The sequence below is a fragment of the Anoplophora glabripennis genome, unplaced genomic scaffold, assembly GCF_000390285.2.
Source record: "Anoplophora glabripennis isolate ALB-LARVAE unplaced genomic scaffold, Agla_2.0 scaffold553, whole genome shotgun sequence".
Classification (NCBI taxonomy): domain Eukaryota; kingdom Metazoa; phylum Arthropoda; class Insecta; order Coleoptera; family Cerambycidae; genus Anoplophora; species Anoplophora glabripennis.
Window position 1 is genome coordinate 146409 of NW_019416636.1, and position 14729 is coordinate 161137.

Below are 14729 nucleotides of genomic sequence, written 5' to 3' on the forward strand. Positions count from 1 at the left end.
GAAAATAATCATTCATTGAAAGTGGGGCAACAAAACCTTAAGTAAGATTTGTAGCAATTTCTTTGACATTTTCTTCACTTGGAAAATGTAATTCAGTGTTACTTAATTTTTCGAAAAATTTTGCATTTTTGAAAACACCTGCATCTGAAATTCTTCCGTTGAAATAAATTAATATTTGGCATTTACAGTTCCTAAAAGAACCAAACTGTGTAGGCCCTTATAATTGAAAACTTCTGATCCACTTTGAGCTGAAGGAACAATGTTGATATGTTTTCCATCAATTGCGCCCAAGCAGTATTTAAAATTCAATCGTTCTTCAAATAAGTGTGCTATTTCTTTTCATGCTTCTTGACGTTTAGGAAAATAAAAAGGAGAAATAATAAAGAATCGTTTTTCATAGCTACTGATAATTGGTTTTGGTTTCATATTAACTGCACAGGAAACCCAATATTCGCATGTTGCTGATGACCCGGATTCTCCATCGCGTCAAGACACTTCTAAAACGGGCAGCGCAGGTTTGTCAACCGAAACCGAATATGTTTAATGTTCGTCAGGACAAACTAACACTTTTACTTCTCGATCAAGACCAGACAAACAAAGAGTTGAAAGTAAGCAATAAAAAGTAAAAAATGTGATAAACACGTACACAAAGTTCATTTTGAACAGCTGACAATTATTATAGCATAATTATAATATTTATATTTTTAGAGACAACAAACACGGCTGATCGAAAACACTAAAAATGTGTTTTTAATTAAAACCTACAAAAGAAATACCCGTTTTGTAGTTCTATGCAAGTCTTCTCTCTAGATTTTCTATTGGGCACGTAGAATATACGAATATTCAGGAACATTTAAAATCAAGAAAACATCAAAACGGTGCAATAGCGGTAGCAAGCACAAGCTGTATGAAAAATTATTATTTGTTGTATTACAACTCCCCCTTACAAAAGAATGTCTGGACAAGCGAAAAATTTCAGTTTAATGTAGAGACAGTAAAGTCTATAATTATATCAAGATGTAACAATAATTTTACCTGTTTACAGTTGTAGTGGTTTTCAAAATGTGCCGCGAAAGTGTGCGGGGGTGCCGAGGGAGAGAGGAAGTGTGTGAAAGGGGGGACCGGCAGATCGTCGAGAGGGGTTCAAGGTGATAGACGGTTGTTTAACTAACTTGGAGTGTTGTCCTCCTAAATAATCTTACACAAGCAGTATACCGATGTATATAATACAGATTGTTAAATAAAATTAGTTACGGAAATCGTTTTCCTCAATTTGTACGAACCCAGTACACAGTTTCATAGATATTTACGTCAAAACGAAAAGCTTTAGAAGCCAAAGGGTACACAGCCAAACAAATTATAAATTTAAATACAGTCCCTGTACTAGGCCAGATAATTACACATCTGCACCTGTTATGTAGTTAGTTTTATTAATCCTTTCACACCCTATTTCGATTGCGTTGGATGTAACTTTTAAATTATTTAAAAAAAAATGGATTATCAGTATTATCTATAATTTCGACTGTTTGTACATTACAGTGGACATAATTCTTCTTAATACTTATAGTATCATCTAGTAAAAATTTGATGAACTATCCTCTAAAAGTTTAGCAGTCATGGCAGCCTCATCACGCTCTGGAAAACGTGAGTAGAATTTCGGAATTTTTGTTAGTAATATTGCTTTTTTATATAAAATTACTTGAATACATCAAATTAAAGATTTATATAATCGTATATTACTAAATACTTACCTATAAATAAACTACTTTCATTAGAACTGTCATTTTTATACGGTTGTCACTGTAATGGACATTGGGACTTATTAATTTTTTATAGGAATTTACAATCCAAAAGATCCATATGACGCAAAGACTCTATTTTCATTTTTGGACGTTGATTCATTCGAAACAGAATGTTAACGAGTGTTGAATCAAATTTTCGGATGTCGAAAATGAAGAATTAGTACGAGAAGATACTTATGGCTATCCTAGAACAAATATGCTCAAATTCAACAATATCAAAATAGAGTTGAAAATCAAGATCAAGATATTCAAGTTCATAAAGAAATGCAGTCTCCTGCAGAAGAAATACTAATTCAGGAAGAAACTATAGAAAAGCAGGAAAAGCATAGAGGACAGAGTTACAAAAAAATGTAATCTAAAATGGAAAAAAGGCACCTGCCAAAAAAATACAATACACAAGGATTGTGGATAACAGATAGAGGATCAAGCAATTTATTCTAGTTTTGAATCCGAGATGACTGTGGCAGATGATGCTAGAGCTGAAAACAATAAAGAAAATATCAACCCAGATTATGCACAAGCATAACAGAGAGAGGATCACACAATTTATTCAAGTTCTGAATCTGAGATGACCGTGGCGGATGATGCTAGAGTTGAAAACAACAAACAAAACTATGTGACTGTTTCCAAAAAAATAGCTAATGTAGCCTCTACATCAGGAATACATGACATGATTAACTTATCATTACCAGGCAATTCTGAAAGACTACGTTACCGTAACGGAGACTAATTTCCAATTTTTGAGAATTTTAGTTCCCTATTCCCTACATTTTTTTCGCTTCAAAAACTTTTGCTTTTGTAATATTGACGTCATATTGAACTATTTATTGCATTTTTAAATAATTTTTTTGTTGAATACAAAATGTAGTAGACAAAAGATCATTTTTTAAATTCTTTTCAAGTATTACTCTATTTTTGGTGAATATTTATTTAAGACAAAATTAAGTACGCAATTTGTTGGAAAATGTACATTTTGTGTTTTCGTCTCGTATCTATTTAATGGAACCCAATTCTGGTATTCTAATCTCAGATTAGTTTTATGAACATAAATGTGGATTCTCTTTCTTATCTGAACTACCTTTTCATATGTTGGAAATCCTGTATAATAAATCGTGAAAATTGTTACACTTCCCTCAATTTACGAATTTACAGGAAACTGAAATAAAATGTATTGAAGCAACTAACGCAAAAAAAAATACAAATGAAAAAATAAATGTATTGGTAAGACAGTTACTTATTTTGTGTTGAGGTATACACACTAATCCGAAATATGTAATTTTAAGAGCAACATATTGATAAATCCACCAGTAGAAGTAAGCCGTCGCAAATGTAGAATTTGAGATAGAAAAGATCGATGCTGTTTTTGTAATAAAGATGTCACCAATTTTTCGCGACATCTGTTTCGCAATCATAACAAAGAGGAAAGTGTCGCTAACATTTTAAATTCCAAAAAGAGAAGTAAAAATAGAAAACAGTGTATCGATGCATTGAGAAAAGAAGGAAACTACTCTGTTTTTTTTTTAAATAAAGTGAGGCCGGTTCAAAGACCATCTGCAAATCCAGATAATAAATATGTTTCTTCTGATAAATACCTGCCCTGCAAATTTTGTAAAGGCTTCTACAGGGTCACATCTTTTCGGAGACATGCAAAAAACTGTTATCTTAACAGTGAAGAATTAAAAAAGGTTCGTTACGCAAGTGAGGGCCAAACGATGTTGCCTTTTTCAGAATCCAGAAGAAAATTCTTAAACAGGTTACGCTTAACAACAGAAATATTCAACACAATGCAAGTAGATAGAATTTCAATGATTGGCAAGAGCGACCCTATCATTTGTCAGTACGCGGAAGACTACCTCCGAAAACACAAGAGACCTCACATTAAAAACCTAGTTTCAAATAAGATTGGAGAGGTAGGTAGATTAATGATACCATTGCAAGATGTTTATAAAATTAATACAGTTCTCGAAGCTCTTAAACTAGGAAATTTTGATAAAGTCGTTTCTGCCGCAAGAATCGTAAGCGGTTATGATGAAACAACTAAAAACTTCCGATCTCCTTCTCTCGCTCTACATTTCAGAACAATCTTATTAGCTATTTGCACGGCGGCAAAAACATTGGTAGTTAAGAAAGACCTGGTCTTACCTATTACAAACTATGATATGGTATTAAAAGACCTCAAGAAATTTGGACAACTAGTCGATCATAACTGGAAATTTGAGATGGGAAGCTTAGCTCTGAAAAATCTTACCGAGAATTAAACCAAAAAAAGATATTATTATGTTTAAAGACTACTGCCATCAAGTAGGAAACACAGCAGTTGAAAAATTAAAAGTGGATTTGTATGATCCAGTTAGTTTTAAAAATCTTTCAGAAACATCACTTGTTTTAACTATACTAATAAATAGAAAGCGGGTGGGTGACGTGCAGTATATAAAATTAGAAACTTATACGTTACCTCAACCAGATGATTATAAAAAAGAGAGTATAGATATTCTCACTGAAGGTGAAAAAGTACTATGCAAACACTTTAAACGTGTTGTGTCTATTGGAAAAGGTAGCAAGGCCGTTCCAGTTCTTTTTCCACAATTCAAAAATATATAGATGTGATGCTGCACGTTAGAAACAAGACTGCATTTGTGTCGAAAGAAAACCCATATCTATTTGCACAAGTTAATTCAAATAATTGGATAAATGGGTCAAGTACGTTAAGAAAATACGCGAGAGCTTGTGGCGCGCAACATCCCGAAACCCTAACTTCTTAGAGATTAAGAAAGCAAATAGCTACCGTTTTGCAAATCGTGAATTTGACAGAAATTGAAATGGAACAGGTGGCCACGTTTATGGGGTACACCAAAAAAAACGCACGAACAATTTTATAGGTAAATATGTACATAAAATACTTATAGTTTTATAGTTTCACGTTGTACAGTGCCTTCATAAATGATTACAAGCCACGTGACCAGAGCCTGGTCGCGTGGCTTGTAATCATTTATGAAGGCTGTATTTGTCATTTTAAGAAAAAAATTATGCAAATATTTATTTGTTTTTGCTATTGCATGTAATATAATCATTAAAATAAGTATCTAACTGATTAATAATTTACTACATTCAACGAATTATCTTGTACTTTTTCACTACAATAAAGGAATTTAAATATATTTACCTGTATATTTCAAGATTTATTTTAAATCTCTTACAACACATTATTTTGTGACAGATTACCAGGGGCAGTTTTTCAAACCTCTAAATTTGCTAAACTTCTTTTGCTGATGGAGAAAGGTCTTACCAAAGAAGAAGAGGGCAAAACCCTGGCAGAAATAGATATGCAGTTATCATCGGAAACTGAAAACGGTAAATATGTATTTTTTATATACAGGGTGTTCGATTTAGGATTAAATGGTCCATAGCTCCATTATTTGTACTTAAAAAAATACTTCTTTATCAAAGTTACCTCTATTTTTATTGTACATCCCTATAAAATATTGTTAGCTATACAGGATGTTCTGTTTTACACCAAATATTTTCTAAAATATTAGTGATACGGATTTGCGGTTTTCATCATTCGATTCAACGTATAATTATTTATCATTTTAACATTACGAAAATAATTACAACTGGTAAATTGTGCGATACATAAAATTTTCGAACGTTCAAGGCCACATAACTATTTTTATTTAAATAGAACCGCTTTTTTTCTTTTTCTCATTGGATGCAAGTTTAAATTATCTTCCATTGATATAAACTTATGTTATCTACTCATCTCAAAAAATTCTACAAAAGAAAATTAAATCTGCATCCAATGAAAAAATAGTAGTTCCATTTAAAACATGAGTTATGCAACATTGAATATTTAAAAATTTAATGTACGGCATAATTTACCCTTTGTACCCTTAAAATCAATATATATTAAAATCCGATAGCTCCGTCTGCGTCGCACGATCGGCCCGAAAAAGAGCCGATTTGTGTTAGCAAGGGCTTCGCCCCGGGGCCGCGTAGCGGCCCCCGTCGCGACGCGAAGCGTCGCGACGTCCTTCCCGCGTCCCAACGTCGTATTTAGAACCCGATTACTCGACGCCTTCACCGTGAATTCTTTGAATTCCCCAGGCTCTGCGAGGGGCGCGGCCCAATTTTTGTGTGAAACGCGATAGTCCGACACGCCCACCCGCTGAATTCTGGCGGTCGCCGATCGCCTCGAATCGCGCGCGGGTACGGCTTTTTTATTTTTTATTTCCCCTATTTTCTACGATATTTTATTTAAAACCGTGCCGAAAATACTAATATTTATCGACCGGGTGCCTTCTTCCAACTTTTTATGTACAACTTTCCGCGAAATCAAACGCGGGATTCGAAATGCGGCCGTAAATACGTTAAAATGCACTGTCTAGGAAGGCCGAAAAATCTGAATTTTTTTGCCCTATAAAATTCCTTCTCCGCGAACCTCGAAACGGCGTGCGACTTGGCACAGATACTCAGTCGTTCCTCCTTAGTCGTTCGGGGGCATTTTTGTAACGTTTTTTTCGCGTTTTCATATTTAATTTTGCCTTCTTTTTGGGGTCTGCTCGACGACAGACGACCATTTCGCAAGCCGGAAGATTGAAGCTGTAAGACACGCCCACCGGGAGAAAATTGGAACGTCGTTAGAAACGTCAGATTAATTATGTCAAAATAATTTCACGCCAAACGCGAAAGACGTCTGTGGGGTCGCGACGAACCGTTATTTTACCTTACTAGGCCTTTTTTAACCTTAATACATTGCTACGCCACGACATATACAGGTATTTCTTATTATTAGGTTAGGTTGTTATTTACATTTTCGCAGCTCTACCGTTTGACATGCCTAGGATTACGATACCTGTCCCCCGAATAAACGTAAGTACTTGCCCTCTAAAACAGCATAATTTTAAACCAATCCATAGTACCTAAACCCTTGAACCTTTGTATTAGTACATTTGCTTCGTTAATTTACTATATTGCATTCGTATCTATTACTCCCCAAACGTCAAAAGTTAAGAATAAGTTGGAGTTAAAGACTCTTTCAAGTTATAGGATGTCGTTATTTATCTGTGTTATCTCATTGTGGATCTTTTGCGAGACGACTTTGTGTTAGAAAAATGCAAATTTAACATTACAAAAATTGTTTATTACTTCAGCTGTGAACGACGACACTACGCGCTCAAGCCAGATTGGAAAACTACCATTTTGGCGGACGGACTGGGTTTCTCCGCGAGATCCGAAGCGGCATAACCGCGCCTCATCTCCCTTCGTTCGTCGCTTAATGAAATTTTTGCAACTTTATATTCGCGTTTTCAAATGTACCTTTCTGGGTGGACTTCTCACTGACATACGGCCATTTTATAAGCGAAATAGAGATTCAACCAGCCCTGAACGCAAATCGACGAAAATCTAAAAATCACGAAGAATGTCAGATTGAAACGTCAAAATAAATTTCGCTATATTTGACGTTTCCAATTGAGGTTAGAATATCACAACGAACCATAGATCGATGGAAGGAAAATACTAATTGATATTTGACGTATTCCGTAAGTAATTTAGGTTAGGAAACCAGACGGGACCATAGAACTTATAAACTACTGGATTCGCCCGACTGTCATTTTGCCAATATAAACGGCAATGGCATAGACGTGTGCGAGAGAGATAGAGCTGGTGCGGGCTAATGCTTCGTTCTTAAAACTTCAAGTATCGCGCGAATTAAATTGAATTTCTCTTCTTTTAACAATACATATTTGTACGACTAATTTTAATTAATTATTATTAACGAATAAGAGCATAAGCACTCTTTGTTTATATAGAATTTTTGTACAAATTGGAGGTATTAAAGGGGGAATGTAATAATATTTTTTTTTAAATCTTTTCATGAAAAGTTATATAGTTGCTAACCAAAGGGTTTTTTGAAAATCCATATACTGCATGTTCTACATAACTGACCCAAGTCAAAATTATCGGTCTAGAGACTTCTGTATATTTCAGAAATTTATTGTCGCAATATTTTTATAAAAAATCTTATATTGTAGAACTCAGAGTCATTTTGCAAATTTATATACTGAGTGTTTCATAAAAATGACACAGGCGGACTAGGATTTTTTTCTCATTTCACTACCTACCTAAATTTTCAAATAGATATTTCTACACACGGTGTCAAATGTTTCTTGCAATTTATGTACAGGATGTTTCATAAAACTGACACAGATGGACCAGATTTTCTCTGATTCATTTTGTTAATTTTTTCATGAAATCTTTTGAAGTTGTATATTTACTGACCAGCCGCTTTTTAGAAAATCCATATATGTACTGGGTGTTCCATAAAATTGATCCATATCTGAAACGGTCAATTTTTATCCTTTTCACTTTTAACTTTGTCTTTATTTACTAAAGTCTTTTAATGAAAAATTGTATACTTATTAACCAGTTGTCTTTTTGAATTTTTATACTGAGTATTTATGACCAATAGAACGAAACATTCCTTAATGTTTTTTCCTTTTCTATATTTTGTACTGAAGTCTGCAATATTTTTATGAAAAACCCGACTAACCAGGTGTTTTTTGCAATTCATGTACAGGATGTTTCATAGAACTGACACAGGTTTGTTCCTTTTCACTTTTAACTTTGTCTTTATTTACTAAAGTCTTTTAATGAAAAATTGTATACTTATTAACCAGTTGTCTTTTTGAATTTTTATACTGAGTATTCTACAATTCTGATGCAGATTAAAATTACGAATAGAATGTTTTTTCCTTTTCTATATTTTGTACTGAAGTCGACAATATTTTTATGAAAAACCTTATATTCTACTAACCAGGTGTTTCTTGCAATTTATGTACAGGATGTTCCATAAAACTGACACAGGTGTACCAGATTTTCCCTTATTCATTTTGTTAATTTTTTCATGGAATCTTTTGATGAAAAGTTGTATATTTATTGACCAGCCGCTTTTTAGAAAATCTATATATGTACTGGGCGTTCCACAAAATTGACCCACATCTGCTGAATTACGGGCAATTTTTTCCTTTTTCACTTTTAACTTTGTCTTTATTTACTAAAGTCTTTGAATGAAAAATTGTATATTTATTAACCAGGTGTCTTTTTGAATCTTTATACTGGATGTTCCACAAAACTGATCCAATTACCAACAGAACGAAACTTTCCTTAGGTATATTTGTTTCCATTTCTACAGTTTGTACTGAAGTCTGCAATATTTTTATGAAAAATCTTATTCCCTACTAACCACATGTTTTTTGCAATTTATGTACTGGGTGTTTCATAAAACTGACACAGGTGGACTAGGTTTTTCCTTTTTCATTTAACCAGATGCCTTTTTTGGAAGTTTGGAAGAAACTTTTCTTAGTCTTTCCCCGAGCGGGGCCTACTCTTTTTTGAAAAACGTTCTCATTAAACTTTTATATACGGGGTGTTTAAAAACTAAAGTACAGGGTGTTTCAAAAAATGTTATATTTACTAACCAGCGAGGAGAGCACCGCGGAGCGGTGCTCGGGCCGCGCGCAGCGCGGCTCGAGGGCCGAAGGCCCGAGAGAAAGGTCAAACTCCGCGTCAGCGGAGTTTGCCTGCCTTTCTAGTACGTTTCTAATAAAATATGAGTGTTCCATCAAAAAAAAATTGGTTGGCGCTGAGGATAAACCGAACACCATATATAGCTGACTAGGTATATTTTAAAAAGATGCACATTCAAAATCGACACAACATTCAATTTAAAAATATATTTTCTAATGTTCCGAATAATGTTACGGATGAGTTACGGACCGTTGAATTTTGACTGGGACACCCTGTATGCAAATGTATAATTTATTTCAGCAATGTGGTTCACAATGTGGCTAAAGAGATAAAAGAGTCCTTTTAAAGTTTTCAATATATTTTTTTAATTAAACGATACTGATTTTTATCATTGTTTTATTACAGACTTAACTGGACTGGACCAGATAAAAGATTACTCTACTGGTAACAATGAAGTAGTTCACATTGAAAAGGATGGTAAGTTCTCGTAAATTTTTCAATAATTTCTTTTTTTTTGGTAAATACTTATTAATGAACAAATAAATGCTTAGATTAAATGATCCTGACTTCATTTCCTCACAAAAATTTTAAGTATTTTTTTCTTCAAGCGTATGATAATACTTATATTATATAGTGCAACACCTCCTTTAGAAACAGCCTATTGTTTAACTAGTACAAATATTTTTCATTTTTTAACTAGTAAAAAAATGTAACAATGTGTAGGTAAGTATCCTAGCAACGAATTAAAGATTCAAGAAGCTTTGACGTTTCATTAAGTGTCAGTTGAAATTTGATGTCGCGTCGGGTCGTTTTTAAAATGTCTGAAGAAATGCAGTGCACACCACCAGAATTACTGGAAATTGCAAATACATCAGTGGCAACACTTATACCAACAAAGTCGAGAAAAATTTATGAAAATGCTTATGATAAATTCATAAATTGGGCAAAAGAAAATAATGCACATATTTATTCAGAAAATGTGATGATAGCATATTTTACAAGATTATCCAGAACACTGAAAAGTTCAACTTTATGGGCGCAATATTCAATGGTAAAATCTAAATTAAACATAGAACACAATGTAAATATTGAGAAATATTCAAAATTAATTACATTTTTGAAACGACAAGGTGAAAATTATAAACCAAAAAAGTCGAAAGTTTTGTCTAAAAAAGAATTTGACGAATTCCTGAATAAAGCACCTGATGATAAATATTTAGCAACCAAGGTATGTACTTTTTAAATTATAGGTAGATATATATTTAACCTTTTTATATTTGTAATACAAAATTTTGTTATAATTTGTAAACTTCAAGTTATTTTATAGTATCCATTACGAGAATAATAAACAATTTTCGGAAATAAAGATAGCTCATTGGAAGAATGTTGTAAAAACTCATAAATATAGATGTCTTAAAATTACGTCATGTTTTAGAATTTCCTTGCATTTTCCAACTTTTTTTATTGTTACAAAATTAATAATTCTATATTTTTTAGGTTGCACTAATATTTGGAGTCACAGGAGCTTGTAGATGCGATGAACTCATTCAAGTAAAAGTTAATGATGTAAAAGATTTGGGAAATATAATATTAGTAAATATTCCCAATACAAAAACTAAAAAACATCGTTCATTTACCATAATTGGAGAGTTTTATTTAAATTTATACAGAAAATATGCTACTCTTCGGCCAAAAGACATAACTTTTGATAGATTTTTTATTAAATATCAAAATGGCCATTGTCATCGTGTTGTAATGGGCATACATAAAATTTCAAAAGTGCCAAAAGATGTTGCATCATTTTTAAGGTTGCCAAATCCACATGAATATACGGGGCATTGCCTTAGAAGAACCTCGGCAACTATCTTAGTTGATAATGGTGGAGACATTACAACCCTAAAGCGACATGGTGGATGGAAATCTACCAGCGTCGCTGAAGGATACATTGAAGATTCTGTAAACAATAAGAAACAGATAGCGATGAAAATATTAAACCCATTAGAGTATAATGAACCAAGTACATCAAGCGAAACTGTAAATATTGATCCTGAAAATAATTTAATCGAAGACTTTTCTGTTAATAATGGTACAATTGTTAACACTGAAACTGAGAACCTTATTACAAGTAACGTATTCAACGACAGAACTGTAAACTTTGAAAAAAAGACAGCCAGCAGCGCTTTAAATATCAACAACTGTACCATACAAAATTGCACATTTAATATTCATGTTAATAAATAAAGTTTGATGATAGACATGTAGGTAATTTAGATGTTTATTCGTTTAATTCAAATTAAAGAAAAATAATTGTTACATTTGTTTTTTTATTCATGAATAAAGTGGTTAAAACTGTCATGTTTAATTAATCAATAAAATGTATAAAATGTATAAAATAAATAGTATTACCTACCTACTGATTTTATTTTGTGCTGAGATTGAACATCGCGTTATCCGCTATAAATTTTCAAAATTAGTAATTTTTTATATTCACGCTTGAAGAAAAAATAGTATATGTCACTCGGAGTGGAAGGCTCATTATGTGTTTTGCCCAATTTGCTCAGCCTCGGCTAACGCCTCGGCGAGCAAACTTTTGGGCTCAACACATAATGATCGCCTTCTACTCCTAGTAACATAATATACTATTGTTTTACTAATTAATTAATACCTTCTATACGGGGCGGGGCGCTCCACTTAACATTGAACAGTCCGCAGCTCCCTTATTTGTAATTCTACAAAAAACATTTATTTATGAAAGTTGTCTCAATTATGTAGAATTATTCGAAAACAAAGCTTCATAGATCTAAAGTATGATTATACAAAGTGAGGTTAAAATTCAACTTCAAAAATTCAAAATACGGAATGTTGCACTTAATAAAAACGAAGATGGTTGTCGCTGGGGCTAAATCGAAAATTTTATCATTATTTTTATTACAGATTTAACTGGACTGGACCAGATAAAAGATGACTCCACTGGTAACAGTAATGTAGTTCACAATGAAAATAAAGGTAAGTTCTCGTAAATTTTTCAGTAATTTCTCTTTTTTATTTATATTTATTAATAAAAAAAATACTTAGATTAAATAATCCTGAATTCATTTCCTTACAAAAGTTTTAAGTATTTTTGTTTTGTTTTTGTTAATTAATTAATACTTTCTATACGGAGTGCTTCACTTAACATTGAACGGTCCGCAGCTCCCTTATTTGTAATTTTCGGAAAAACGTTTATGTATGAAAGTCGTCTCAATTAGGTACAATAACTCAAAAACAAAGCAACATAGATCTAAAGCATGGTTATACAGAGTGGGGTTAAAATTTAACATGTAATCTAAATTTCTAATAAAATACGGAATGTTCCATTTCATAAAAACGAAGGTTGTTGGGCAAAACCAAAGACTCTGTATAGCTAACTATATTTTAAAAAGATCCACAATCAGATTCTAAAATTTCATGCTTTCTGCCTGTATAAGAATTAAAAATTCAACAAGATCAATAAAATGCAATTATTCACTAAAGCTCGGTGACTTTTGACACCATTATTGTAAATAAATAAAAATGTTTTTTTCATGATATCTTTTCCAGGTACAAGAGGAAGATGGCTTGCGAATCAAAAAGCCACCATGAGAAGTTATTTTAAACTACATATCAAAAATAATAAACCTCCAAAAAAGAAAGAATGTGAAGAATTTCTGTCACAATGTCATAACAATTTTTCAAATGTTACTTGGCTACGTGTAAAAACGTTTGTTTTTAATGAATATCATAATAAAAATTAAATCATACTTACCTAAAAAGCTTTGTTATTATTTCTGTATAAAAAGGCAAAAATAAAATTTCAGCCGAACAAGATAAACGTAGTAAGCATGCAGCCTATAACAAAATAAGTCGAAATGAGATAAACGAACATATTGAATCTTACCAACCATGCATATCTCATTACAGAAGGGAGCACGCACCAAATGTGCGTTATTTGCCGAGTAACGTTACCGTCGTCGAAACGCATAAGAACTTTCTAACCAAGTTTCCTGGAATAATTTGCTCATATGACCTTTATAGGAAAACAGTAAAAGAAAAAAAAATTAGCTTCACAAAATTAATTTGTCAGACATTTACCGAACATTCCAAAGATCATTCCAAAGAAAATTTAGATCAAACTTGTGCTGTGTGTAACAAGTGGTCTCAACATATACAAAAAGCGAACAAAGCAAGACAAGTTTACATAGATTTTTCTACAAATGTAACTGAACCTGAAAACTTGGTAGTGTCCGCTGACCTTCAAAAAGTCATAATGATTCCACTCATCGATACTTTTAAAAGATTGCTGAAGAACTTGCTGTTCACCAAGCGCCTTACTGCATATAATGAAACGTTTGTTCCTCTTGGTAAAAAATCAAAAGAGCTCCCATTTTCTGTAATTTGGAATGAAGCGATATGTGGCCGCTCAAAAGAAGATATTATAAGTACTTTTTACAGTTTCTTTTTAAAAAACCGAGACAAAAAAAGTATAATTGTTTGGCTCGACAACTGTGGGGGGCAAAATAAAAATTGGGCCCTGCTTACATTTTTAATTTATATAATAAATTCTGAAGAAATTAGTGCTGAATATATTGAGTTCTATTATTTTGAACCTGGTCACACTTTCATGAGTGCTGACCATTATCATCATCAAATAGAACTCTCTCTTAAGCACGCAGGAAAGATATATGATTTCAATGATTTTGCTGACGCAGTTAAAAAAGCTAATAACGGAAAATCTGAAGTAAAGCAAATGACCAGCAAGGACTTTCTCAAATGGCCAGACTGTTCTTCATTATATAAAATAAATATGCTTAAACCTAGACCGTTGTTGCATGACATGGTTCATATAAAGGCGGAGAAAGGAAATCAAGTACTTAAAGTAATATAATTAATATTATTACAATTGTTAGTAACTATTGTTTCTCATTTTTCTTTATCTTGTTTTCTGTATTTTACAGTATCGTAACTCATTTGATGAGTTGATAGAGCTGGACCTTTTACATAAAAAATTGATAAATAAACTGGTCAAACCAGAACCAAATGCAGATTCTTGTCATGGTGTTCCTGAAGACAAAAAAATAGATATTTTGGATAAGCTCGTACCGCTGATGCCAGCAAACCGAAGGTCGTATTGGGAGAATTTACCAGTTTTGAATACCTAATGGCGGTCCTTCTTCCTTTTTAAAATTTAGTTACCTACTATTTCAGGAATAAATTTTAATTTTAAGAAAATTTCTTTAGTCATTCACAATTTATCCCTTACTTCAATTTAGTTAAAAATACGTGTTTTACTTTTTTATTATAATACTAATAATAATAAATAAATACTGTAAGTAACACATACGGGGTTATTGCTTAGTCGACTAATCCTATATCACCCATGGC